The sequence below is a fragment of the Peromyscus eremicus genome, chromosome 10 (assembly GCF_949786415.1).
Source record: "Peromyscus eremicus chromosome 10, PerEre_H2_v1, whole genome shotgun sequence".
NCBI lineage: Eukaryota > Metazoa > Chordata > Mammalia > Rodentia > Cricetidae > Peromyscus > Peromyscus eremicus.
The window spans coordinates 17654118-17667044 of record NC_081426.1 but is presented as its reverse complement, the minus strand read 5'-3'; positions in this window follow the sequence as shown (position 1 = coordinate 17667044).

Below are 12927 nucleotides of genomic sequence, written 5' to 3'. Positions count from 1 at the left end.
GTTCCTTTTCTGACTTCCACCAATGATGGACTATGATCTGGAAGTATAAGTCAATAAACCCTTTCCTCCACAGCAACTTGTTTTTTTGGTCATGATGTTTTGTAGCAGCAATAGAAACCCTAACTAAGACAAGTATACTGTTGGGATTTTGCTTGGTTTGTTTGTATGTATTTTCTATACTGATTTATCATTATATGTTAGAGAGAGAGAGAGAGAGAGAGAGAGAGAGAGAGAGAGAGAGAGAGAGAGAGAGAGAGAGATCAGGTGTCATATTATTTGGACTCCAGATTTAATCACCTTCCCAAAGCCCACTCTTGCCATCACCATGCCAGGAGTGACATTCAGTATTTGAATTTATAGGAGCATGGGCATTTAGTCCAAGAAATCATGTCTGCAAAGAACAATTACTGGATAATTTCTTGTGAAAGTTTCCCTTCAGTTCCTTTACTACACTGGTTCTACATCCTTGCCTGCTGTTTCTTATTTTGTTTTATTAGTCATGTGGCTACTTTCCTGATTGTCAGGAAACATCCTGCAGCTGTCTATCTCTTTTCTGGGTCACCTCTCACATTGTTCACAAGCTCTCACTGCTTGTCTCTGTCTAGGATTTATGGAGTGTACTATATCCTCCAACTGAAGTATTATTTTCCTTCATGCCTTCACTCAAGAGTTTCTATTTTATTTCCTTTTTCTATCTTGTGTCTATGTTGCTGATTTATTTTTCTAAAATACAGAAAACATTATACCATTCTTTGATTAAATCTTCTCTACCTCATTTATAAATAACACTGTTTTGTGGTAAAATACACATAACATATTGACCTATCACCTTATCCATTTTCAATATATGGTTCATTAGTATTAAGTTTTCTCAGCTTGTGTAATTCCACCTCCATAACTCCTCTCATTATAAAACTTAAATTCTGTCCCCAGTAAAAAATTCTATATTGCTGTGGGATGTCTTTCTGTACACTGTGAATATGTCTTGCTCTGATTGGTTGATACATAAAGCTGTTTGGCCAATGGTGAGGCAGAATAAGGTTAGGCGGTACATTCAAACTGGAGAGAGAGAAGAAGAAAGAAGAATGGGGCAGATGCTGTGAGCTGTCACCAGGAGAAGCAATATGTGAAAGTACCAGTAAGCCACGATGCCATATGGCAATGCATAGATTCATAGAAATGGGCCCAGTTAAGTTGTAAGAGCTAGCTAGTGAGAAGTCTGAGCCATTAGGCCATACAGTTTACAAGTAATATAAGCCTCTACATGTTTACTTGGGTCCAAGAGGCTGTGGGCATGACACAGGAAAACTTCTGACTACACTATATCTCCCTTACTCTGCTACTAAAAAATACTACTGAACTTCCTGGCCCTGTGAATCCGAGTATTCTAGGCATTTCATCTAGTGGAGTTATATAATATCTAGCATTCATTGACTAGCTTATTTTACTTACATAATGTGTCAAAGGCCATCAATGATCAGTGTGAATGTGTTTTCTTCAGAGTTCAGGTGTTGTCAGTGTGATAGTATTAAAAAGTGGGACATTTAATAGATGGGTGGGCCTAGAGGGTTGTTTTCTTGTGAGAGGAATTATTTCCCCAGCTGAAGTTCTTGGTAGGGAGAGTTTGCCCTTGCTTTCCCCTTCTGCCTTTTACTGTCAAGGGTCAGCATTTTTTCCCTTAGAGGATGCAGCAATCAAGCTCCATCTTAGCATCAACAAGCAAACCCTCCCCACTAAGCCTGCTCTCATTTGCATTTACCAGCTTCCAGAACCTTGATAAATGTATTTATCTTCAGTATACTCTTTGTTGGTGTGTGTCTATGTAGTGTTGATATTCTGGTGTTTATGTTGATGTTCTGGTATTTGTATGTGCACACGCGCACCTCTGAGGCTAGATGAGAACATTGGTGTCCTGCTATTTTACTCTCTGTTTTCTTTCCTTGAGACAGTATCCCCCAATGAAGCTGGAGCTCATCTATGCAGGTAGACTGGCTGGTGATCAAGCCCTGGGAGTTTTCCTCTGCTCCGTCTCTGTTGCTCCCAGCACTGGGGCCATAGACTACCTTGATTGGTTTGACTCTTCTAGGATTTCTTTAGGGAGGTGCTGGCAATGGAACTGTGGTCCTCGTGCTTGCACAGCAAGTGCTCTTACTTACTGAACCATGATCCAAGCTTTCTTTCTCTTTGTTATTCTTCTAGCCAGCTTGTGATATTGTGGTGCGTGTATATGCATGTATACTGCATTTTGCTTACAGAGTCTTCCATAACTAGACATACATTGCTTTCCTATTTTGGCCATTGTGAATAGTGCTATGGACACAAATGCACAAATTCAAGCACAAGTCTTTGTTTTTAGTACTTCCACTGAAATGGAACTTCTGAGGCACACTGCATATGATTTCTTTTAGAAATGCTACACTGTGATAGTGGGCTAGGTTTCCAGTACCAGGCATGATCTCTTCTTGAGAGGGTCTTAAGTCTAATTAGAATACTCTTGATTATTTCCTAAAATCTACAGGCACTAAAGAATGCTAAAAGGAGTTGAAATAGTCATTATAAAGATTGAGCAGATTATATATAGGAATACATATGTATATACATATAAATATATGTGTATAACAACAATTACTGAAAAAAGTGGTCATGAATTTGAAAGACAGAAAGGAAGGGTATATGAGAGGGTTTTGAGTGTGGAAAGGAAAATTGTAAATGATATAATTATGTAAAATAAGAGAAATAACTAAAAAACAAAATATATTAAATATTTCAACTACCAAAACCATCTTTTCATTTGCTTTACAGATTTTATTGAATTATCCATGATTAACCCCTAAGTTTTTAATAATATTTTAATAGTATTTTTAAAGTTTCATCCTCAGATTGTATGTTGTTCTTTTCATGTAGAAATCTAACTGTTTTCTGTATATTAATTTTGTATTTTGTTACTTTTGGACTTATTAATTCTAGCCAATATTTTGTAGAATATTTGAGACTTTCTACATATATGATCACATCTTCAGTGAACAGAGTTAATTTTACTTCTTCCTTTCCAATTTGTATGCATTTTCCCCTTCTCTGACAGCTCTGACTAGAGCTTCCTGTAGTATGATGAATGTATGTGGTAAAAATGGGCATCTTCCTTTATTTCTTAAAAGGAAGTCTTTTAGCAAACATTCCCCATTGAGAATAAGTGTGCCACAGAAATTTCCAGGATGGGCTTTTGTTATATGGAAGTGTTTTCTTTCTGTTGCTAGGTGTTGAACATTTTTATCATGAAGGAGTATTGGTTTCTCAAGTGCTTTTCCCATGTCAGTTGAAATGATTATTTCCACACACACACCCCAATTCTGTTCATATGCTGTACTTCATTGACCAATTTTCATGTGCTGTGCTATTCCTGCATTACAAGAATGTATGTCAATTGGTGATGATATATAGTCATTTTAATATGCTGCATTATTTTTTGTTGAGAATTTTCACACAAATGTTCATAAAAGATGTCACCTTCCTATTTGCTTTTCATACTGTGATTTTGGCATCAAGTTCATGCTGAATTTCTAGCCTAGAATTATGGAGTGTCCTTTCCTCTTTAACTTTTGAAAAAATTTCAAATAAATTGTTATTAGCTTTTCATTAAATGCTTGGTTAAATTAGCCTGGGTCACCACCATGTCCAGGGCTTTACTTTCTGGGATAAGGAATAGTTAAGTTTCCTTCCTAGTCATGGGTGTAATCTGGATTTCTATTCCATTACTCAGTCTTGATAGCTTTTGTGTCTCAATTAATTTGTCCATTTTATCTAGGTAATCACAATTGTTGGCTGGGCGTACTATCCAAATCCTTGGGATGTTGAAACATGAATAATTTCAAGCCAGTCTGAGCTAGATAGTGAAATACTGTGTAAAAAAATCCCAAACAAAACAATGTATTGGAATATAGTTGTTCATATTAATTGATTTTGCACCATTGGTAGTTATGCCTCAACTTTTACTTCTAGATTTCATAATTTGTATAGTTTTTCTTCCTTCCTTCCTTCCTTCCTTCCTTCCTTCCTTCCTTCCTTCCTTCCTTTCTTTCTCCTACTCCTACTCATCCTCCTCCTCTTGCTTCCTCTTCCCCACCGATCTCTGTGAGTGTGTATGTGTGTATGTGGGCATGCTGGACTTTGTGTGGTGTGTGGAGGACAGCGATCCACATTGGGTGCTTTCTTCTCTCATTATCCACCTTATTTTTTGAGCCAGGATCTCCTGAACCTGGAGTAGACTGGCCTGCAAGTCTATGAGATCCACACATGTTTGGACACCATGCTGAGGTTTCAGGTTCACACTGCTTCACCTGGCTTTTTCCTTGTAAATGCTGAGGACCTGAACCCGGAACATAATGCTTCCATTGTAAACATTTTACCCTTTGAGCCATCTCCCCAGCCCTATTCCTTCTTTTTTTCTTAGTCTGTTTAACAAAGGTTTGTTAGTCTTATTGATTTTGTTAAATAATGAATTATTAGTTTTATTGATATTTTTCACATTTTCATTTTTTATGTAATTTATCTGTGATATAATCTTCATTATTTTATATTTTCTTTTATCTTCCAATTTATTTATTATTTAGGTTATTTATTTGAAATCATTCCTATTTAATGTTTAAAACATTTCTTTCTTCTATCCTGTCCCAGCTATCCTTCCTTGAACCACTCCCATATACCCCCTGATTCTCGTTGATAGCTTCTTTTTCTCTGATTATTATTTTACACATACACAGAAAATGCATGTGTATGTGCACAAATATATAAAAATACAGCTTACTAAGTCCATTTGTGGGTTTTTTGTTTCTGTTTTTTTTTGTGTGTGTCTATATATTTTTATACATACACATTTATATATATTGTGTATAATTTCAGCTTGTCTTCTTTCTAAATGCAATGGCATACAACTATAAATCTTACCTATTTCACCATATCCATTTCAATTTTTCTTTGATTCATTCTTATGTTGTTTATTTTACACAAATTTATGAATTTTCTAGTGTTTCTTCTACTATGGATATCTAACCTTTTCTTTTGGTTAGAAAATTTTTTTGCATGGGATCGATCTTTCAAACTATGTTGAGACTTCATTTGCTAACAGTGTCCTGATGAATGTTTCTGTGCAATGGAAGAGAATGTGCTTCTGTTGCTGTTGGCTACCTTGTTTTGTTTGACTGTGAGAAACAGATAGCTGGTGTCTCCATTGCTTTTCTCATAAACTGTAAGCCCTTTTGTGTGGCATTTCATTCTTTGGAGCCATGCAATCCTTTATGATCTGGTCCTAACTGGCCTGATCTCATTTTACATGTGAGGCGTGTAGACTCACTTTCGAGTCTGCAGAGAGCTTACCTTTTCAATGTCTCTCCCTCCACAGTGGCTTATCTGTTTTCTATTTTCCTTTCTCCAATTACAAAGCTGCTCTTAAGACAGAGCAAAAATCTCTACCTCTGGGAAAATTTTGGACCATTTAAAAGCTACATTCAGCGTTTCCATAGTATTCTATGCCCACTTCTTATGTATATGGTAGGCTGCATTCTAAATGTTCATAAAGTGCCTATGTTACCTAGAATTTAAACAGTTCCCCATGCCAGTAATAAGATCATTATAAAATTGGGAAGTATGGATGTTCTGAATTCAAGTACATATTTTTTAATTTTAATTTTTAGGGTATATATTTTATTCATTGACCAGTTCATACAGATATGTAATATATATTGATTTTATTTCCCCTACTTCCTCGAGACACCTTCCAACATGTCCCCCCACCATTTGTATCTTGCTGAGTTCAGTTAGTGCTCTCTGCTAGAATGTCTGCTGATCTTGTCTTGATCTCGCATAAGCCTTGTGCAGGTGACCATAGCTGCTGCAAGCTCATCAGCTGAACAGATATGTCCTATCAACATTATATCTTCCCTGACCACTACCAGGGCCTATGACTTCCTGGGCCATGGACTTTGACCAGGATTACAATAAAAGGCTTGAATTTCATCCTGTGGATCAGGCTTCAAATCCAATCATAAAGTAGCTGGTTACCCTCATAGGCTTCACACAACTTTGGGTTATGGTACCAGTGAGCACATCTTATCTGGTGGGTCAGTATGGTAGCATTGATGGTTCACTACTGGATAACATCACAAGTAATTTTTCTTCCCCTCTGCTCTGAATAGTACCTCCTTGTGCTATGAAAGCTAGGAAAAGGACGTTTTTAGGTTAGTAACAGTTTGATTTTTCTGTCCTATTCCCAAAATATATTGTATCTTCATTAAATAGGGTCTTACTGTCTACTTATGGTAAACATCTAGGAGCAATGACAATATCCAGTGTTGTTTAGGGAGTCTCTGGGGCCACCCTGACCAATAACTCATAGAGAATGTCCATACCTTGTACTGACATTTTTGTTTGATAAGCCATGCCTTCTGGGGACAGCATTGTTCAGCAGTGCTCAGAGGCCCCTTCTTTTGTTATGCAATTAACTAGTTTTACTAATAATTAAAACACCTTTAATAAACACAGTATAATGTATCTATATCATGGTTTCAGGTATCCTTAGACTTGGTCAGCAAATCCCTAAACTTTAATTTCCCCTCCCCCTTCTCTCCCCCAATTTCTGTTGAAAACATTAACCTTCAGGATCCCACTGTCTTTTTTCACAGCACTTACTATCCCTTCCCTGTCTTAAAGCTGTTTCCTCCCCTTCTTATGAGCCATTTCTTTATTGCTAGCATCTATAGACAAATTAAACACACAACTCTAAAATTCCACATATGAGGGAGACTTTGTAGAATTTGTCTTTCTGAATCTAGGTTACCTCACTTAGTGTAATATTTTTGACTCCATCTATTATCCTACAAATTTCACAATTTCATTTTTCTTTATAGCTGAATAAAACTCCACTGTGTGTATGTACTGCCCATCCACTTTTCTCATTCATTTGATGAACAGCCAGGATGATTTCATTTCATAGTTATTTTAAGTAGATCAGCAATGAAGATGGGTTACACAAGCATCCTTGTAGGGGGATATAGAGTCCTGTGGCCATATGGCCATGAAGAGAATAGCTGGGTCATATGGTAGTTCTAGTCCCAGCTTTCTGAGAAACATCACCACTGATTTCTATAGTGGCTGTACCTATTTGTACTCTTTCTAATGGTAGATGAGCATTCTCCTTTCCTCAAAATCATGTCAGCATTTATTGTTGTTTGTTCCCTTGAGAGCCAACCTGATAGGCCTGAGATGGAATCTCGAAGCAATTTTAATTTGCATTTGTATGTCTTCACTTGGTAGGTCTGTGTTCAATTACATGATTCAAGTTTTGATCAGACTGTTCATTTTCTTTATGTTTAGTTATTGAGTTCTTTGTATATGTTGCATACTAGGGAAAATAAGGTTGGACATAAGGAAAACACACTTCTGTGTACAAAATTCTTTTTATTTCCTTATATGACAAATCCAACCCTCTCAAGACAACAGGGATGTCTTGAGAGGTTTCCATTAGAATTGGCCAAGAGAAACAAGATGTAAGAATGTAAGATTCTCTTTTTCATGAATCCTCTATTATTGTATGCAGAAGTGGTCACGCTTTTATTACTTTCACTCACATTCTAAGAGGTACATACCTGAGGCTTAACACCTGGGCTAGTAACTTTTTAGTGTGAGGCAACTGAAAGTTTATATTGATTCATATAAACATATTTATATTTATAGTGATTGAAATTTTTTTGTAGTATAACAAGCCCAAAATTCTAACATACCTGTCACTTCTTTGTTGGGCTCAGTTCTTTATTTCTATTCACCATACACTCCCCTACCCTCCAAACAGTCCTACCTAAATCTTTGCTACCTAGGAGAGCATCCTAGCTTTCAGGAGACATCAATTTCAGAATACTTACCACAAATTTATGGTAATCCCTGGTTCTGTTTTTCTTACGGCATGTTAATTTTGAATTAAAAGTTTTAAAATAAAAATTACATGTAGTGATAACCACGGTTTTCACCCATGTGTTATTTTCATGCTCCTGGATGTTTGTGTTTTAATTATCTATTGCATGAAAAAATATAAAACTTAGTGGATTAAAATATCAGCAATCTATTATTTCCCATGATTCTTTGTAGAGTTTGCTGACATTGCTGAGCTCATGAGATCATCCATGTTTCAGCTTCTGTTGCAGGCTTAGGGATGCAGGAACCTCCAGACTTTACCCAGGAGCACAGTGCTGGCATGGCTCTGCCTTAGCGTTCTTGACTTGCTTTTTTGGAGCCTAGTCACCGGCACTCAAGATACTAAAAGCAAATGCTCCTAGGCCTGTTATGGACTAGAATTAAATCTGTCATTATGCCAAACAAGCCACAAGGTCTGCTCAAGTTCCTAGGCAGAAAAATGGAGATCTTTTCTTAAAGAGGGTTAGCAAGGACATACAAGACAGGGAGCGATTACTGGAAGCCATCATCAAAGGCAAGAACCACACTTGAGTTAAAGTCAGAGACTCATCTAGAACACCTATACTGTGTCCTATGACCCCTTAATCCCAGAGTGAGTCAGGAAGGAAGGTATTAGGCCCAGGTGAGTGTGAACCTTTCTTACATGTCATGCAAAAAAGCTCAGGGTGAGAAGTGGGGCCCACCGTGTTCAGCAGCAACCCACCAAATGCAGCTTTCTCTACATGTTCTTCTTGAGGCATAGGAAACATATGTTGCAAATAATTTATGAGACTTTGCTAAATAATAACCTAGTTTTAATTTCAATACCTTTGATGGTATTGAAAAGTATTGAAATTAAAACTACATTTAACTTCTGGTCTTCACTTTATTAAAAAAGGTTTGAAGGAGACAGAAAATAGAATGTGTTAATCTGTTTAGTTAAGGACATTGACCTTCCTTCTTCCCTGGCTTTCCCTGGTTCCTTCGGGCCATTGAGAATGTGAGTTGGCTAAGTATATTATTTATCTTTGCTGGACCTTTCTTTATTACACATCAAACCAAAATTTTTTTACTTGACTTCTATAAAACTGTCTAAAATGGGTCTTATTTTCTAGTTTACACCTTAACATTTTAGTCAGTCAACTGAATACTTCTGTCCAAAGTCTTCATCTAGTTGTGTTTGGCCTTAATACAGAAGCATGGGGGCTGGCTGACTGAGTATTTCATTTTTCCTGCAATAGCTTCAACATTATATAAACTTGGATGTGGTGTGTGCATTCAGGCATCATAAAGAACTGTCAAATTTTGTTTTTGAAAAATGAACTCAACCTGTTAGGAATTCAGGTCTAGATAATGCTGTTTGGCACTGCACCTCCATGAATAATTCAGCTAATTTGCAACACAGTTATTTGTACATTATGAGTGCACATGCTTTGAAAGTATTTCTGTAACTCTGCCATATTGCCTATTAAATGCATTCTGAAAATGGGATACCATGCAGGAATGGAAGTCCACACTTAGAGAATATGTGAATCAAGGCTATGAGACCTTGTGAACTGTTGTTGTCACTTTTATAGAATATTTTACATGACTGTAGCTGGAAAATGAGCTCTTCTGTTTGAAGATTTTTGTGAAGAAACTTCTTTTAGCTTGTATGTGTATGTTTGGAAGAGAATAAGTTTCATAGTTTTACAACAATATTACATTTTGCACTTCCACCTTTATTATCACTTATCAGTTAATGTTTTAAAATATTGTGGTGAGTTTCACCACTGTATTTTAATTATTTATTCTGGTTACAATATTCTATCCTTTGCTGCTGGGCATCAGCAAGTGTGATCGGGAGAGAGAAAGTAGTCAGGGATAGAAAAAAAAGGGAACTGGGCAGATCCATCCTTGAGGACAAATATCCTATTGATTGGCTTCTGTTCTTCTGTCCCACAGACCTTCACAAGATAAGGTATGTAAATGGGGAGCTGAGTCTCCAGGGAAGAACCAATAAGACTGGTAGAAGCAAGGAAAGTTCTTGGGCAGTAGAGGCCAAATATTCAGAAAACTTTATTCTTTCCTGTTGTGGCTTTATTCTGTAAAAGAACAGTCACATCCTATGTCAGGCAAGTTGAAGAACTTTTGATTTGCAACTTATACATTCCACACAGCGCATGATCATATTCAGAAAGATTATCATTGAATATTCCCAACACAAATAGTTGTAAGAAACAGTAAATATTCCCACTGATGACTGCCTTCAACTTGTCTTCTGTTCTTTATAGTCAGTATTTCCAATACATTTTTAATACAGAACGTCAAAGCCCCTTTTAAGTGTTATTAGTTTTGAATTTTTTTTGATATACTGATATTTATTGTTTTTAGTTTTAATTTTTTTTCTGTGTTAAGCATCAAACCCCAGGGTTGTAAGTATAGTAGGCAAGTGTTTTATCACTAAACTACATCCTCAGCTCTAATTTTTATTTTATCTTTTATTTATTTTTTGTGTGTGGGTGGGTACATATTCATATATTCATATGAGTGCATGCATGTGTGCTGTTGTTTGTGGAGGCTACACATCAACTTTGGGTCTTGTTCCTCAGGAGCTATGCACTTTGGTTTTGGAGATAGGGTCTCTCACTTGTCTTAGGCTCAACTATTAGGTTGCATTAGTTTCCAATCAAGGCTTAAAGGGCCAGCCTTCTTCTGCTCTCCAGTACTGAGATTCCAAGCCTGCACCACTACTTTTGGTATTACACCATCATGCACATACAACCAAAAGTTTACTGAGTTATCTCTCCACTTCTTATTTATTAAAAAAATATTATATGTACTGGGTTTTTGCTTGTTTGTTTTGTTAACTTGGCACAAGCTACATTAATCTGGGAAGAGGAAACCTTAATGGAGGGATTACTTCCATTAGACCATGGGTAAGCAAGTCTGTGGGGGCATTTTCCTCATTAATGATAGATGTGGAAGACTGCATCTCACTATGGGTAGTGCTACTGTGCAGGAGGTAGTCCGGGTGTTATAAGAAACCAAGCTGGGCAAGCCATGAGGAAAAAGCCAGCGAGAAGCATTCCTCCATGGTTCCTGCCTCTGCTTCTGCTTATGTTGTTGCTCTAACTTCCTTTGTTGATGGGCTGTGACATGGAACCCAAGTTGGTTTTGATTAGACTATTTTGTCAAAGGGACAGAAGGAAAACTTGAACATTGTATATATTTATTGTATACGGTACTATGTTACACAAGAATATTTAATGCAAGTATATATTATGTGTTTAGTGTATACCCCTAAAGCCCACTTCTAAGTTTATTTGCTTCACAAAGATTATATCTAACTATCCATGCATCTATATAGTTCAAGATAACTATGCACAAGTTAATTTACTATTGTTGTCAAAATACTTTATATGTCTGCATATAAAATTTCTTAGAGAAAGAAAATATATTATTATAAATAAAATGACTTCTTATTCAATTTATTCAAAAAAGATCAATGTATGATAAATACACCTTTAAAAAGGCAAAATCCAGTCCTTGGGGGAGGCTTTGCCCTGGAGGAGGTGGGAATGGGGGGATGGGCTGGGGGGAAGGTGAGGGGGGCAGGAGGGGGAGAACAAGGGAATCCGTGGCTGATATGTAGAACTGAATTGTATTGCAAAATAAAAAAAAGGCAAAATCATTTCAGTTCTCAACAACATTATTATTATCATTCTCAATCCTTTCTCCATTTTTTGTTAATTTCTCATTACTCTGATTTGCATGATTAAGACTGTTGCTGTCACAATTCTCTTTCTTATTCCAAACAACACAAAAGCACCATCTTTTGAGAAAGCCACCTAAGCAAAGTTTTCAGCACTCCATCTAACACAAGGAAATGCAAAAAACAAATGTAAGAGAAAAACCCAATTCAGGTCAGCCCTTCCAGGATCACAGAGGCTTGTATATTGCAGTGTTTGGAATTTCGATCACAGAGACTGTGAATGGGTATATCTGCTGTAGCTGGAGTTTTTCTGTGTCCCACCCAGTCCACAGCTGCTCAGACCCAAGTAAACTTATATTAATAAGAAGCTTATATTAATTAAAACTGCTTGGCCATTAGCTCAGGCCTACCACTGACTAGCTCTTACATTTAAACTCAACCCATTTCTGTTAATCTATATGTTGCCATGTGTTCCATGGCTTTACTTGTGTGCCATTACATGCTGCTCCCTGGATGGCAGCTGGTGTCTCCTGACTCAACCTTCCTCTTTCCAGAATTCTCCTTGTCTGCTTATCCCACCTATACTTCCTGCCTGGCTAATGGCCAATCAGCATTTTATTAAACCAGTGTACAAAAGCATTATCCCACAGCATTTTTCCTTTTCTGTTTAATTAAAAAGGAAGGTTTTAACTTTAACATAGTACAATTATATATAACAAACAAGAATTACTGTTACAATATCTAGTCTGTTTGTATTTTGTAAAATTAAAGAAAATATTCTATCCATCCTATATTTGTGAGTCTAAAGTTTCATATCTACCTTACCTCTTATCATAACCAAGGAAAACCATAATTATAACTATCTAGTCTTCAACTACATCAAAGACTTCAGAAAGATATACTATTCCATAACTAAACAAGAAATGCATTGTAAGCAGCTTCCAAAAATTCTGGAAATGACAGAGACAACTGGCTGCCTGGACGCAAAGTTCCTCTGTAATGTTGGGACATCCATCTTCAGCTAATAAGCCTAGCATTTTTTTAGTTACTTCTCTCTGTGTCCTGTAGAGTATTTGGCAGCCCCCTCTGCAAAGCAGGAACCTGAAGAACCATTTTGCCCCATTTTGGCAAATTCAGTGTTCATTTTCCTATGGGTCCTGCATGTACAGTTTATACAACATATTACCAGCAGTCAGGCAAGAACAGCCTCTTACTCAAATGGCTATTTTTGCCAAGAAGAAGATAAACTCCATATGGAGTGTCTTTGATTCCCATCCTCCTTTCTGAAGTAAATT